Here is a 15,322-nt window from a genome sequence, read left to right as displayed (position 1 = left end):
TATTTATTTGTTGTCTTAGAAAAAAAAAAAACAACCCATCCTTGATTCTCAATGTTCTTGACTGAGCTCTCTAAAAGTAAAAGACCTCATGGTGTTTGAAGCTCACCCTCGCAAACAGCTCTGTGTTAGCTCCCCATGCAGCTTCACTGGGGAGTTTCTGCTCTTCTAGGGAGGGATGCCTTATGCTTTAGGACGAGGCTCAAGATGCATCTAAAACGCTTATGTCTGAAATGGTGAGCTAAGATGTTAATAGTTATGAAAATGGCTTATATTTGTAATCACAAGCTGATGAGTTAGGTACAGCTAAGGAAACTAATATGAAACGCTGCATCTTGAAAACTTTATACTGGTGGTGTAATTTTTGGACTGCAAGCAGTTGTGGTGAAGAAATTATTGCTTCTACCTGCCTGTTACTGACCCTGTATCACATTGCTAATGCCACAGGGGACGAGGTAGAAGCTGTTTAGTTGCCTTGTAACTTGGCTAAGGAATGTTGAATTGCTGTGCCCTCTGCTCCCTTCTTGTTCTGCTTCTTCCAAGAACACACATCTGTGCTTCTCTGGGCTGAGGTCCTGCCCTGGGACGATGAATGACTGACCTTATTGCACATCTTCTGCCATACATGGATTCTGAATGTGGCTTTTGTTCAGTGCCTTGAGCCACATTTTGCGTCCAGAATGCCTGGCAGAACGCAAAGTCCATCCTTTGTTTTGGATAACGAGTGTTGAATATTTTAATGAGTGTTTCTTAGTCTAGTCAGTGTCAAGTACCGTTCTGGGAACAAGTGGCTGAGCTAACCTCTGAGCTTTGTCCGGCAACAATCCATTTATTTATAGGATTTTACAGATTCCGAAGGAGTTCCTATGAGAATTAATAGAATTAAAAAAAAAAAACCCAAAACAAAACCAAGGCCCCAAAACAAATCAGACAACACACCAAACCCCCAAGCCTTCCACCCTCTGCGTGCAGAAATTATTTATATAAAACAAACAAAATAATTTCTCGGTATCACTGTATTTTTTTCCTTTTTTTATATATGGATCTTCTTTTACAATGTGAAAAAGATGAGCATATTTCATTAAAGGGTTAAAATAAAAAAAGCTGTGGGTATTAAGCATTTCCATGGCACAAACACAGCGAGCAGTGCATTCTGGCTGCCTCTGGACTGAGGGCATTGCTCACCACTCTGCACACTGAAAATAAGATGTGGATTTAAATGCTGCTAACCCATGTTAAAGAGCATATGGACAAACGAATGCTGACACAGCTCTGCAGCTGGATAAATTAATTAAAAAAAAACACAGTAAGCCATTTGTTAACTGTTTAATAAGTATTTTTCTTCCACGCAGAAGTAATGTATTTTGTATGCAATCCCATTGATTTGCTAGTGATGAGCTTGCTGTAATGAGTATTTTGACTCTGTATATTAACTCAGTTGTGCCTTTGGCATTTTTGAGCTGTAATTGTGTGTCCTTTAATTAAAAGACAGTAACAACTTTTCTTCTTCCTGAAAAGCATCTTAAATTCAGGTGTGCATAGGAGATAACTTCTGTTGTTGAATTACTTTAAATTTAGTCTCCTGCATTAGTCATGATCTTGTTAATGTATTTTAACTACAGCTATTATTCCACAGTACCATAACTTTTCTCCGCATCTTTGGCTGCTCATATTGTACCCTTGTATGTCAGCGGCCGCACCGGAGAAGGAAACAGCCAACTTCCATTGTGGGATTTGCTGTCCTTCCAGCCAGGAGGGTCTGTGCTTCTCACTGCCTAACTTCCCTAAATCTAATCGGTCTAAGCCCTAACTAGACACTGCACAATTTTCTCATTCTTTTATGGGACACCATAGTTCTCAAGTGTAAGAGCTTGCTAGCCCTAGAGTGTGCATTTAAAGGAAAAACGCTCTTTGCGAACGAAAAACATAAAATATTTGTCAAAGGGCTGCTGTGTTTTTAAAGCCAGTAGGAAAGAAAGGGAGGGAGAAAGAGCTGGAACATAGAGTGCAAATGTGTTGGAAATGGCAAGAACACAATGGGGATACAAAAGCCTGAGCAACAGGGGTCTGCGGTGGGAGTGGATCGCTCTTCTATCAGCTGGGCTCAGGCGCTGTTTTGAGTGGCTGCTTTTGCCTCCCCTAATCCAGGCAGAGGCTGTGATGGGAGTGATTCGTCCCCCCAAACTAGAAGTCCTTGGGATGGTTCGGTTTGCTTTCGGGGAAGAGAGGTACTGCTGGAGGATGTAACTTGACTTTTTTTTCTTCTTACAAAAGAAACTTTATCAAGATGGAGAAGAGGCCAAAGGGGTGAACTGCTGGGCTGACTGACAGCAGCACTCATTGAAATGTTAGTATGTTTGAAAGAGTTTCTTCGCTGGGGAAGACTGGAAGCTCGTACAGCAATGTTGATTATTAACTTCAGCTGAGAGCTGGAAGATATAATTTCATTTCTGGTTGGGTAATAGGATGATTCATGCAAGAAAACAGATTTTGTCACAAAATGGGGTCTTTCTCTGAAAACTGATGTTCCTGGTTTCTGCTCTGAGCTGAAGCCTACCTTGAGCTATTACAAATGTTAAAAAAAGTAACAGCTAACAAATGGGTGAAAAGTACAGGCTGAATTCCCTTTGGATATCAGGCCATTAGCATCTCTGAGGGTCTGGGGCCCGGCCAGTCTTTGGCCTCTGGCTCCGTACCTCTGTGTTTCACACTGGCTGCTGGCTCGCCCCCCATCAGGCCGATGAGCCGCGCGCCTCTCCTGCATCTCGCTGCATCACCGGGGAACCGAGGTGCGACGTGGGAAAGTGACCCACCAGGATGCGCGGGGGATCGTGTGGGGGCTGCAGCGCTGCTCTCCTGAGTCTGTCGGGCACGTGTCTCTCCTGGGGACAGATAGGCGTGATCAGTGATCAAACCCGGCTGAGGGGCTCCGTGGCTTGCGCTGTCGCTGTGCAGCACCTCCTGGCCCTTCAGCGGGCGTTGCGGAGAGCAGACATGTCTGTCTGTCCACCTTCCTCTCTGCCTGCGTGTATTTAGTAGGAATTAGGAGTTAATGCTGCTGCGTGCAATCTTGAAGCGATCTGTTGTAGCACCTCGTGGTGTCGGACGCTGCGGGCTGTGCCGCAGACCCTCTGTGGCCGTCGCTGCCGGATGCAGTCGGTGGAGGGGACCGAGCCCCGCAGCAGTGCTGCAGGGGGTCCTGCAGACCACAAGGCCCAGCCCCGGCTCTGAGCCGGGCAATGCCAGAGCAGGCTGCGTGGGGCTGTCTCCAGTCCAGTGTCGCCGCTCTCCGGTGGCGAGGGCTCCACGGCCTCTAGGCCTTGGCCCAGTCCTTAACCCCCCCGCTGATGTGATGTGGAAAACGTGTCCTTTTATTCAGCTGGGATGCCCCTTGTTCCAACTCGTGGTGGTTACTCTTTGGCCTTCTGCTGCAGGCTGCCTTGTCCCTGTGGAGGGCTGTCAGGTGGGCGCAGTTACAGCCCCTTTGCCTTCTCCAGGGTGAACAAACGCACCTTCCTCAGCCTCTCCCACTGCTTTTACCTCTGGCACCCTTTGCCCATCAGGGCAACCTCTGACAAGAGTAAGAACAGGTTGTTTTTTCCCCCCCCCCACGGTAACGCAAGCGCTGGCTCCCATCAGACATTCAGTGGGCCATGGAGGTAGGTGACGTGGTTTCTGGTCTCCCAAAGTAATTGTAACATAACCAGCTCTTCCTTCTGGCAAATGCTTAATCTCTGCTGGTATTGTTGCGTCGTGCAGCCTGTCACAGACCTGTATGTGGATGCCTGGGACCAGCCGTCGCTGGCTGCACCCCTTCCCACACCGAGGAACCCAAGACGTGCTTTATACAGACATGGACTGCCTTCGTTAGCAGTCTTTACTCTTCTGCGTTGCCCAGGCAATGCACTTCCAGACTGTTTTCTAGACAGATGTTCTGGTTGCTCTGACCCACCCACCCAACTAAGGCTCTGGATTTCATACAGTGTGTGCAATTCCTGTTTGCAGTGTAGATGGCATGTGATCGCCAGGTGCCTTCCCAATCTCCTATATTGCAAAACAGACCTGTTTTTTGCAGAATCCTCAGTCTTGTTATAGTTGTTGTACTGTTTTATTTTATGAATGTTTTATTTGACTATGTTAATCATGGGGCTTCTGCAGACTTTCTTCTTTCTCTGCCCTAGAAAACTAGTTATTTCCGTTCCATTTTGGTAAAAGATACAGTAATTAATATAATTTTCAGGCAACACACACGTGTGTGTGTATATATAAAAATACAGATGTTTTGCATTCACCTGATTTAGTATGTTTTCGTTTAGCCAGGTGAATCTGAAGAATATCTGATGTACTCCAGTCAGAAGAAATTGATGAAGCTCTCCAAAATGCATGAATCCAGTTCCCAATCAAATTCTGGGATTACAGCCTGTATTTCATCCTTTTTACTTTTACAGGTTATCAGTTTTGCCATGAACCAAGTTTCAAACAAGGTCTTTTTTGTAGTAAATTAATACACTGAGTACTGAAATTGTAGAATAAGGTTAAGTGCTAGGAATGCTCGCTAATCTCTCTAAAATCACTTTCAGATACCTGTTTTGCATTTGGTAGCACTGCATATTGCTTTTTAACGTCTTTCCTTATTTTTCCTCCACAGCACAAACCAGGATGAATAGGAATACCTCATGTTACAGCTAACGATTTACCATATTGTCAGTTAAGCAGTAATTGTCTGTGGTACCATTCTCTTAGTATGCTCAAAGTTACCACCACTGCTGAATGTGTTGGGATGAATTACAGTAAAGGTAATAACCCAGCATTAATACTTCATGATTGGAAGGAGTAATAATTGACACTACAATCATACTTGATCTCTGGTTTGAGCAGAAGAGAAAAATCAAAATATTTTTAAAAAAATTTGGAAATTTCTTTACGTTTCACTTTTTTCCAAATTTTGTTCAGTTTTCAAGCTTTTTCCTTCCTCTTGATGCAAAGTGTGCATGGAATCAGTCAAGCTCATGTATTTTGTCTGTTGTATTTTGCTTGTGTACCTCTACAAAATCTTTTGAAGAGTTTTAATTTATGCATTCAGTGAACCAAGATAAAGTGTGTGTTACCCTCTGCTAAAGCAGCGTTTGATTTTCAGAACAACAGATCCTGGAAGTGACTAATACCTATTCGCATTCTTAAAACATGCCTGATACAGTATCTTCTGAGACTGAAGTACTGCAGTAAGTAGCTCTCCTTTTAGAGGTATTTAAGATATTAAGAGTCTCACTGGCATTTTCTTGTCACTTAGTGTAGTTTTCCTGCTGTCAAGGTTTATCCAGCAAAGCCTATTTAAGAAATTCCTTGTCGTGTTCCTCACCCGTCCTCCAGGTCGTTCCCCAGGTGAAACAGCCAGTGCGGCAGCTTTGGTCTGTGGGTGCGTGCTGTGGAACAGACCACTGAAGTTATCTGGGTTAGAAATAAGCCCCAATCACAGTTTATTGTTGGATTACGTTTTTATTGAATGTGTTTTCTGTCATTAAACAGTGCAGCTGCAATAAAGCTGACTGTTTACAGTCTAAAAATCATTAAATGTCTAACAAGAATATAGATTGTGGTTACATAAACACGCTTGTGTAATCTGTTGGCAACTAATTGGGCTACTGGGGTGAATACAACTAAACCTCCCCTTTTTGACATGGGATTGTCTTTTGTATGTTTTGTATACATAATCAGAATTTCAAAAATGGTGAAAAGTTTAGTAGGTATTTGAGATGTACAGGTCTTTAGAAAAACAAACAAACAAAAAAAGAGAAAAAACCCTAAGCTGATGACCAGCACCATACTTGGGGATGTACATTTTCTATGCACAAAACTGTAAGATACCATTTTTTTAGTTATCTACAGCCACTTCCTAGGCTTTTCACTAAGGAAGTGTGAATATTAATCTGTGGCATAATAATCAACAATGACTTATTAATCATAGCTGTCAACGTCCTCAGAGTTTAAAGAAAGAAGATAACAGAATTTTCATAAAACTTGCTTTAAAGAAATGATGTCTAGAATAGCCTGTGTGCATAGGAGGCAGTTGCTTCTCTGAAACACCTTGATGTTTGGTCTATCAGAATATGTGTATGAAAACATTGTCTTTTACAGAACGGAAGTATCTCCTCCTCGGAGAGTGGTGGGTGGGTGGGGAATCCTGATGCTTACCTCTTGACTGGTTTGCAGCAAACGGCTGGGTCCTCGCTCACAGTGTGCAGTAACAGCCCGTCGCTTGTGCAATGCTGGGAAAATTGTTACGCAAGGCTTACTTTCAAGCTGTCATATGAAATGACAGAACCTTTAGAGCTGGATTTTGAAGCGTGTGAAATGGCAGGGATAAAATGCAGGTTGATAAGGAGCACAACATGAGTTAAAAGGGCATTGTTCTCTTATGACGTTTGGCTTTTCCTGTTGAATAGTCCACTCTTAAGGGCTTTTAAAATTTACTGGTGACCCTTGCAGAGTCTCTTAAGGAAGATACTTGAAATACATTAATTTGAGCTTTAGTCTGACTTTTCATAAAATATATGGCTCTCCAGCACTGGTGACTACTCACAAATGGCTTTCTGAGGAAATGCTCCCATACCGTGGTCTAAGGGACGGCATTTAATCCCTTTCTGCCAGGAAGCACACGCTGCTCGCCAGCCGGTACACCACACCACATCTGCCTGCCACTTCGAGTTCCCCTGCATCCAAAGGTTGCTTGGTGTGAGCCCACGTGCGATGCAGATGTCCAGGCCTGCGCCACGTCACGCCTGCAGCTGAGGACAGGGCTCCTCTGTTAGGCCGGCAGTGTTAATCGCAGGCTGGGATGAGCAGCTGAAATGAGGGTGCGGGTGCTGGTTGCTCAGCACCGAGCGGGTGCAGATACCTGCTCCCCTCTTCCGTGTGTCTCGCCTCACTTGTGCGTGCACCTCCGCTCGCTGGGCTTCCAGGGGTAGTTCAGTCTACTTCAGCAGGCTGGGTCTTGAGCTGTAGGTAGAGCTCAAGTTCTGGTCAAAGCTCTTCGGCTCCTGCGAGGATTTCAGAATATCATTAATCAAACTAATATTGCTGCTGAATCTGGGGGGGGTGTGTGTGCATGCATCGGTTTTATTGCCTTTACAGAAATGTGGGCGAGTTCAGGTTTTATTCCACTGAACATCTTCCTCCTTTTCGCAAAAAGGAGCAAGTGATATCAGAAAGTGGATTTATTTCCTCTGTGAGGGAAGAGCGTCTTTTAGAGATACACTTCTCATACTGTTGTTCCACTGTGAAGAACTGTAAAAAGCCTTTTCTTATGAGCTGTTAAAATACAGGATCATGATCTTCAGACCCAGTGAATGTTTAAAAAACAAGCCAATCAGACCAAAACAACCAAACCCAAAACCCTACAAACCAAACCAAAACCCACCTCTAAGTGTCTAACAAAATTGTAACACATTTCATAAACATGTCAGTGATCTTATTTTGACTGGTAAAATAACATTCCCAGTTCTGTCATGTTTGCCTTGCAAACAGAGTGCACAAGACTTAAGTCTGGTCAAATGCCAAGAATAATTAAAATTTTGGTCATGGAAAACAAGATACTCATCTGTAAACATAGAAGTGTGTTTAATTTTTTGAGTTTTTGTGTATATAATGATTTATTCCTATATGCATAGGAAACTCCCACCCCCTACAGCTGACTGTGGTTGTGTACACCCTTGGTTGCAAGCAGCAGCTGTTGCCCGTGTGTACGCTAACGCATTCAAGGCTGTGCCATTGCGCTGGGGCCCGTGGGCACCGACAGGTCAGTGTGTGCTGTCCAAGTCCCCTCTGGCCACATGCAGGCTGCGTTGGGCTCAGGCCCCATCCTGTGCTGCCTCCCGGACTGTGCTCAGGCGTTGTTTGGGAGCGTGCTAATTGCCTGAGCCAGAGCTGAGCCAGGGACGGCTGCCGCAGGGTTACGGGGCGGGCAGCAGAGCCCTGCTGCGTGGGGACACTTTCTGGTGCTGCTCAGTCTGCAGGGGCAGACACGGGCATGGTAACCTGAACACTTACCCCTGGTTGTTGGATGGTTAGTGGATGGATGTGCGTGAGCCCTAACCTGGAATCAGGAAGTAAAACAACAAAATTGAAATCACACTTGTTCTAGTTAATCTTAGGACCTGATGGCTTGTGATCCTGCAGCGTGACGCAGGGCATCCCCCCGCCTCTGCCCCGTACCAGTACGAGGAGTACTACCTCAGTGAGCAGAGGGTTCGTAATGCTCGCTCTGCCTGGCCTTATTTAAAATAGTCTAAAGGCGTGCCAGGGGTTCCTCTTGCGGTACATCCAAGACAGTCACTCCAATGTATAATAGCTAATTACAAAAGAATTGTGCTAGGATTACTTTTCCCCCCCTCAGACATAAATGCAGGGACATTTGAACAGACCTTATTCTTACTGTGAGGTTTTCCGTGGTTGGTTTGCAGTAAATACATCTTGCAACGTTTGCCAATCTGGTGGACTTCAGTGTGGTTTTGATTCCCAGAACAGTAGCAGTAGTAGTGATGTGATGATATTTGAATATTCAAATTAAGTTTAAACACTTAATAGTAGTGTTACTAGGAGGTATGTTGGACCTGGTGCTGTTCTGGGCGATGCTGACGGCTTCTGCAAACCACGAGGCGTAATGAAGCACAGCTGCAGCTAACCGGGTTAGCATCCCTAGCAGTAGCAAGAGCTGTCCGTTTCCAGAACAGCTTTCAACTGCACGCAGATTTAGCTGCCCTTTGTCCAGCAGGCCAGCATATCTCTGCTTAGAGCCTTGCACATGCCATTGCCTACAAATAAAACTTGAGCTTAATGTTTTCCTACCTGCCTGATTCCTAACCACAATTGTTTTGAAGCCCTTTTTTCTTGGAATTCTGTTTTTATCTGTTTGCAAGTCATCTCTAACTTGCAATTTGTAATAGTAGTATTGTTTAATTTTGAAAGCACTGCCTTCCCTTTTGTGCCCCAGTCTAAATTTCTGTTTGTCAGCAGACTTTGAGATGGAGGTGATACAAACTGGAAGGAAACGTTGACACACCAAAGGGTTGTGCTGCCATTCAGAGGGACCTGGACCAGCTGGAGAAACAGTCTGGCAGGAATCTTGTGAAGTTCAGCAAAGGGAGATGCGTGTCCTGCACCTGGGCAGGAACAGCCCCATGCCCCAGGAGAGGACGGGCCCGACAGGCTTGGAAGGTCCTTAGGGTCCTGGTGGACAGCACGATGAGTAGGAGCAGTGGAGTGCGCCTGCAGTAAAGGCCAACGGCCTCCTGGCCTGCATGAGGCAGAGCGTTGCCCACAGCGGTGGCACCGTCTCCATCATTGGAGAGGTGCAGAGCTGGCCGGGCACGGGCCAGGCCGGGCCGGCCTGCTCTAGCTGCCCCGGCTTTGAGCAGCAGGGTTGGGCTAGGTCATCTGCAGGGGGTGATCCAGCCTGATCCCTTCTGTGGTTCTGTTGAGGTTGTAGGTACTGCTCACTCACGGAGACTTTCTGATAAATCGGTGGATTTTTATGAGAACGGTAGTCTAAAATAGTGACACCTGGACTTGTGTTGTATTTTGCGTAGGAAAAATTAAAGGGGTTGTATGAAGTGTAATTTGTAATTTTTCCCTTTAAAAAACGTTGGAATTTTAGCGACCTGGTAGATTTCATATCAGAAAACACCTCTTCAAGATGGTTAGTGCTTAAAAAAAAAAGAAATATTTAACTGTATCAGAGGGTGGCTTAGTGAAAGGTAAAAACCTAATTGTCATGCTAGAAAAGGTGCTTTGAAAACAAGTCTCTTGCATCAGTGACTTTTTACTGCAGGCTCTTAATTGGGAATTTAGACCATTCTTCATTATTGGGCAAAATTGTTAGACATTCACTGGGGAATTGTTTTTTTTTTTGTGTTTCTCTTTTGACTAATAAATTCTGAAGTACTACTCTCTTCTGTGTGCTGGAAAGTAATAGATCTGTCCGGACATTGACCCGGGGATAATGAATATCTGAAATTAAACCAGCTGGCCCTGTTTCACTCTCTAGTTGGCAAAGCTTTTACGAGTGTCAGGGCCGGTGGAATGTAATCATCCTACATGCAGAAACATCATTCCTTTATTCCAACGAGGTTCATACTTGAAGGGCTATTTTTGCATGCCAGAAAGTTAGATATTTGTTTAAATAAAAGGTCAAAGTTCTAATGAATCAACTGAGTTTCTGTATCCCTTAAGGGGAAAAAAAAAAAGTCACTGTCAGGTTTTCCTTTGTGATTTTTTTGTTTAAACATGCAGTAACTTTTAAGTTTGGATGCAGAAGATCTTGGTGCTGATCTCTGGTGCAAGATCAGGGCTGGGCACTTTGAGTTTCATGTTTTGGCGTTTTTTTGTTTGGGTTTGTTTCTTTTTTTCCCCCTTCCTTTTTTCCCTTTAAAACTAAGTCCATATAGGAGAGTCACTTTCAGGTCACAGACTTCTGCAAATGCACCAGTGACTCCTAGTCAAAGCTCTGTTGGTATTTTTAATAGCAACGTGTAGCAAATGCTTTTCCTGTTTCTTTCCCTACTGCCAAAGATTAAATACCTCTCTTGGCTTGTCCAGAGAAAAGCAGATTGAGGTTTCCTTCAGAGAGAATTTCCCGTACCATAAATTTGTGATGTGTAGAGATGATTCAGCAAACATACCCTCCTTTCTCATAGTATGCTGGTTTTTTTTCTTTCCTTTGAGATACTTGCCACAAAATGGTGCTAAATTAAGCAGATATGAGTGATGGTTTTGCTTTTTACGGCAAGCTTGTTGCTATTGCAAGCTTCTCAGGGGTAGTCCTTCGTGTAGTATGAATGACAGGAGTAGGTATTTAGACCAGAGTCCGCCCATTTAGATGGAAGAGCCAAGAAGATGGAAATCCAAGTAACCACCTAGTCTGAGCCCAGAACGGGAGCAAGCAAAGGGAAACCAGTGAAACCAGTGAGCAGCCCTTTGGTATGGGTCATGTCTCCTCCCCAGCCACCGCTCTGAGTGCTCGAGAGCTCGGAGCCGGCCAAGGGAGCGAGTCTGATGAAACTAACCTGGCTTATTGCGATTGTCATGGTCTCTGCTGTCAGCTGGAGGGGGGAGATGGTAACCCCTGGCAGTGTTAAAAACTGGGAAGAAAGCTGCTGGATGAGAATTTTCTTATTGTCACAGCTGGATCTAGAAGACGTCTGTGCACAGCCTGCATGAGACTACAGGAGAGTTTAGTGAATTGGGTTGTGCAGAAGACGTGTTGGTTAGATGAATTCCTTTAGTGAGAGATATAAACAGGTCTAAATGTTAAATAAGGAGAATTAAGTGAGGTACAGCAAGTCCATTAAAGTTCTTTTGCGTTCTCTTAGGTATTTCTAAATACCTGGTTCAATATGCTTGCTAAAATCGCTCAAGTATACCTAGCTGCATGGTGTTCAACTGCTTTTTATAAAAATAGATTGCAATTCACCTGGAACACTTTTCTTTTTTTGAAATATGCAGTAAAAATACCTTGTAAGCTGATATTCATGAGGTCAGGGCTGTGATTTGAGTCTGTTTCTTAATAGTGTGCTTTCAACGTGTCCAACTCTGAGCTCTGAGGCCGGGTTCCTAACCCTGTCGCTGGGTACCTTTGATCTCCATACACCACTCGTGTGTTTTTAACTTCCTCACTTCAGTTTGATGTGCTGTTCGTTGTGCATGTGCAAGAGCAGCATCATGGTACTGTCCCTCTAAGGCAAACTCTTGCTTTTCTGGAATTTTGCCTGGTGTTTTTTCCCCCCCATCTGTGTCAGTCTAGCCAAAGAAAACCTGAATACGGTGCCTCTTCCTAGAGGTCCCAGTCCTGGAGGTAGGACTTGAATCATTATTGGAAAACATATAATATTTTTCTGTTGTATGAGATTTGAGTCTCACAGTTATCCAAACTATCTGTTCTTTTAATGCATACTGGTGTTTGTTTAATCTGTTGATGTGATGGTTCTGGTATGCCTTGGTAAGATATTTAGTAAAACACAATTCTATGCATTTTGTAGCATTGTGGGATAATGGGAGCCTTTTAAGCGCAGCCTGTGGCTATGCTTGAGAAACTCTGCTTCATACAACCGTCCCATGAACTTAAACCCCTCATCTTTTCTGGCAGCCCTTCAGGCTCCCCTGCAGAAAGTATGTGCTTCCGAAGCTGCTGCCACCTCCTCCAGCTCCAGCGCTAGAGCCAATGGGTTCACGCTTGTTTGAGTGCTAAAAAGAGCTGCCCCCCGCCCCGAGCTCGGGACGGTGCCCCGAGCTGAGAAGTCAGGCTTTGCTCAGCAGCAGAGTTGTGGTTTCCTCAGAACTTGGGTCTGCGTTGGCTTTTGCCACCGTGCTGGGTGGGAAGCCGTTTCCTCAGCCTGGAGACGTGCTGTGGGGCACCACGGGTGCCTGTCCTCTGTAACTGCCTGACTCTGTGTACCCAGGAGGGTCTTTCTGGTCCAAATTACATGGCATTCTTTCCTCTAGAAGCTTCTAGGTTTAGTTGCTCTAGTTTTGAGATCTGCTTTGGACAAAATAATGTGGTTTTTTTTCCCCCTCAAACATGTCGCATCGCACAGCGAGGGTTGAGAATTCTGCAGGGAAGAAAAGGCACAATTTGTTTTAGTCTCGGACTTTGTAAGGGGGAATGTCATCAGTGCTTGAAAGGAAGAAGAGCTGAGCTGGATTCCCAGGTTGCTCGTGGTTAAGCTACCTGAAAGGAGATCTTAGTTTCCGTGCTTGAGCCAGATAAGTAGGTGGTTGTAACCTAGTGACCTTTACTCTAAGTTTGTTTTCCTGTGCTCAACTGCACAGAGCAGAGTGGAGATGTGGTTCATACCCTTGGTGCCTGCTTTTGTTTTCATTGCAGAACTGAGATTTTATCAAAGACTGTTTGCAAAATTGCCACTGACAAATGTCAAGATTATTAAGATATCACAAGAATTACGCTGAGGCTTATCACGTACTGCTATGGCCTTCAGAAAATCACTATGATGCCCCCGGAGGTTGAGCTGTTCAATTTGGATGCCTCTCTTCTCCCCGTGTCTCCAGAAAGAAAGCTAACTTCTTCCTGCTCCAGCTGCCTGTGCTGTTGAGACATCATGAGGGTAGCGGTGTTGAATATGTTGGCTGACTTCCTTGCTTGGCGGGTAGGGCGTCCCGCTTCAGTTCTCCCTCTTGGGTGCCCTCCTGTTGTGCGATGTTAGGTAGGTGGCTGTGTGTCAGAACACGGGGCAATCCGACTTGGTAATATTCCGTGCAGGAGGTTGATGTGGAATAGCTTCCTAGAGTACGGGCTTTTTTCACTCAGCCGTAATGTGGGTTGGTTTAATCCACCAACAAACCGAAGAGGAATCAGCACAACTCTTCTGAGTCTAGTTGTGTGTCTTCCGCATTTTCAATTGCTAAGAGATTCAGGAGATTTTCTTACTACAGAAAATGCTTGCATTCTTTTTTTTAAGTAGATGACAAATATTCTATGTTGTTTTGAAACTGCAAATCCTACTTGATTTTTCACAGTAATGGGGAGAATGAAAGAGCAGTTTGTTTGGGTGACCGTATGTTTTTATTATGACCACCACACCAGGGGCTCTGCCTGTGTTTTTTCACTCAGGATACCAAAAGTTCCAACAATTAAAACACTGGGTTAAAAATTTGTTGTCTTTTCCATTCTGATGAGTTTTGCAACTAAAACATTGAGTTAAAGATCTGTCCTCTTTTCTATTTTATTATGTTTTGCAAACTTGCAGGTATAATAAAAATAGAGATGAGGGGCTCAGTGGATGAAACCGGATTCACAGAGTCCCTGCCTGCAGGTAACTTTCCAGTGTGATCTGGTTTCTCTCGTTGCAGTCAGTGGAAATTTACCTGGCTGACGCCTATCTTGGTTTGAAATCAAAAATGTCTCCACACAGAGAGAAGAAAAAAAAAAACAAAACCAGACCAAAACCAAACCCACACTCCCCCGCCGCGGTTCACCTTAAGCTTTCTTCAGGTGAAATCCTAGATTGCTGTCCTTTCACCTCGTTGCCTTGGTGATGGACACCTATTGCCTCCGTCAGCAGAACTTCCGCCGGGGCGGGCTGAGGCTCGGGCCCCTCTGAGGTGCGGCGGTGCCCCGCGGCACGCTGCCGGGACGCGGCCTGCTGCCGATGCGGGCGTCTCGCGCCCAGGCTGCCCGTGGCGCTTGGTAAGTCCGGCTTTCGGTGCCCGTGTGAAGACCCCGGCGTGACGCCTGGGCGCGCTCCGGCTGCTTGGGCGGCTGCCTGGCTCTGGGGTCCCCGGCGCAGGTGTGACGAGGGCGGCTGGGGCTTTGTGGGACTCAGAAAACACGAAAGGAAATTTGGCCGCCTCGAGGGGTTCGGCTCGCAGATGGTTTCATATACCTTTTATAAGGTCGTTGTGGAAGAATGCGTTAAATGTTTAATCTTCCCTGGTCTGCGTGGCATCTGTTCAGATATTGGTTTGCATTGATCCAAACGTTGTGCCTTTCGCACTTGTCTGCTCACTTAAAAAAGCCGAGCTTCTAATTTTATACCCGTATCGATTGTTATTTCAGTGCTCTTCTCCTAATGCGTGCTCTAAACGTATCATGGGATTTTCTGTCCTATAGGACATCCTATAGTTGACGCCTACAGCTTTGCTGCTCTCACTGGGCTGTGGATTGCTGTGGATTTCTTCTTATGTTTACTGAGAACATACGGATGTGTATTCTAAGACTTGTTCGGGTTGGTTTTCACAGCATGCCTGTTTTGCTGTAGCTGGTGCAGACTAAGCTGCCTCTCCTGGCGTTACAGCCTCACCGGTGGGGAAGAAGCGCACAGCTCGGGGCGCTGCGTTTTGCTTGCGTTCTTCTCCTCTTGTTTCCATTACTCTACCTTAAACTTCCCAGCTCCAGGATATTAATCCAAGGGCAGGAGGACTTTTTAATAAACTTTCTTTATGTGAATGCTTTAATAGGTGTTAGAAATTACTTTGCTTTTCAGAGCACCTGGAGAAAGTAAATGTGGCGTTCATTTAAAAATTAATTAAAAAATGTGAATCATGCACATAAAATAACATACAGAAGTCTCCTAAATCTGTAGACACACCTGCATTCTCTTCTTGGTTTCTGAGGTGAACTGGGGTCTGTTCCTTGTCAGTGAAGTCTGGGGTTTGCTGCATGATTTTTCCTCTCTTGGTTCCACCTAAATCACCTATGTCTTCTAAAATGTCAGTGTGAATTATAGATGAGAAAACACAATCTGTATAAAGGTTATCCTTCAGCAAAGAAGAAAACTATGTAACCTCTGACATTTTTCAAGGAGGCAAGAATACA

General features: G+C 44.9%; 1 protein-coding gene across 9 annotated transcripts in view; it reads left to right on the top strand.

The window, feature by feature from the left end:
- NEDD4L (NEDD4 like E3 ubiquitin protein ligase) overlaps nucleotides 1-15,322 on the top strand; it is a 198,335-nt gene that overhangs the window by 21,011 nt on the left and 162,002 nt on the right. For 2 of the 9 annotated variants that reach the window (XM_075077899.1, XM_075077895.1), the window contains exon 1: nucleotides 14,086-14,194. The exons of 5 other annotated variants lie outside the window; for them this stretch is intronic. The gene's annotated coding sequence lies outside the window, so the exon portion shown is untranslated. Of the gene's footprint in view, nucleotides 1-14,085; nucleotides 14,195-15,322 lie in introns of those variants that run through there. 2 more of the 9 variants (XM_075077897.1, XM_075077898.1) reach the window with 2 other exon arrangements.

The sequence above is a fragment of the Phalacrocorax aristotelis genome, chromosome W (genome assembly GCF_949628215.1).
Source record: "Phalacrocorax aristotelis chromosome W, bGulAri2.1, whole genome shotgun sequence".
Taxonomy (NCBI): Eukaryota; Metazoa; Chordata; class Aves; order Suliformes; family Phalacrocoracidae; genus Phalacrocorax; species Phalacrocorax aristotelis.
The sequence above is the reverse complement of the archived record's forward strand: the minus strand, read 5'-3'. Positions and strand labels throughout refer to the sequence as shown.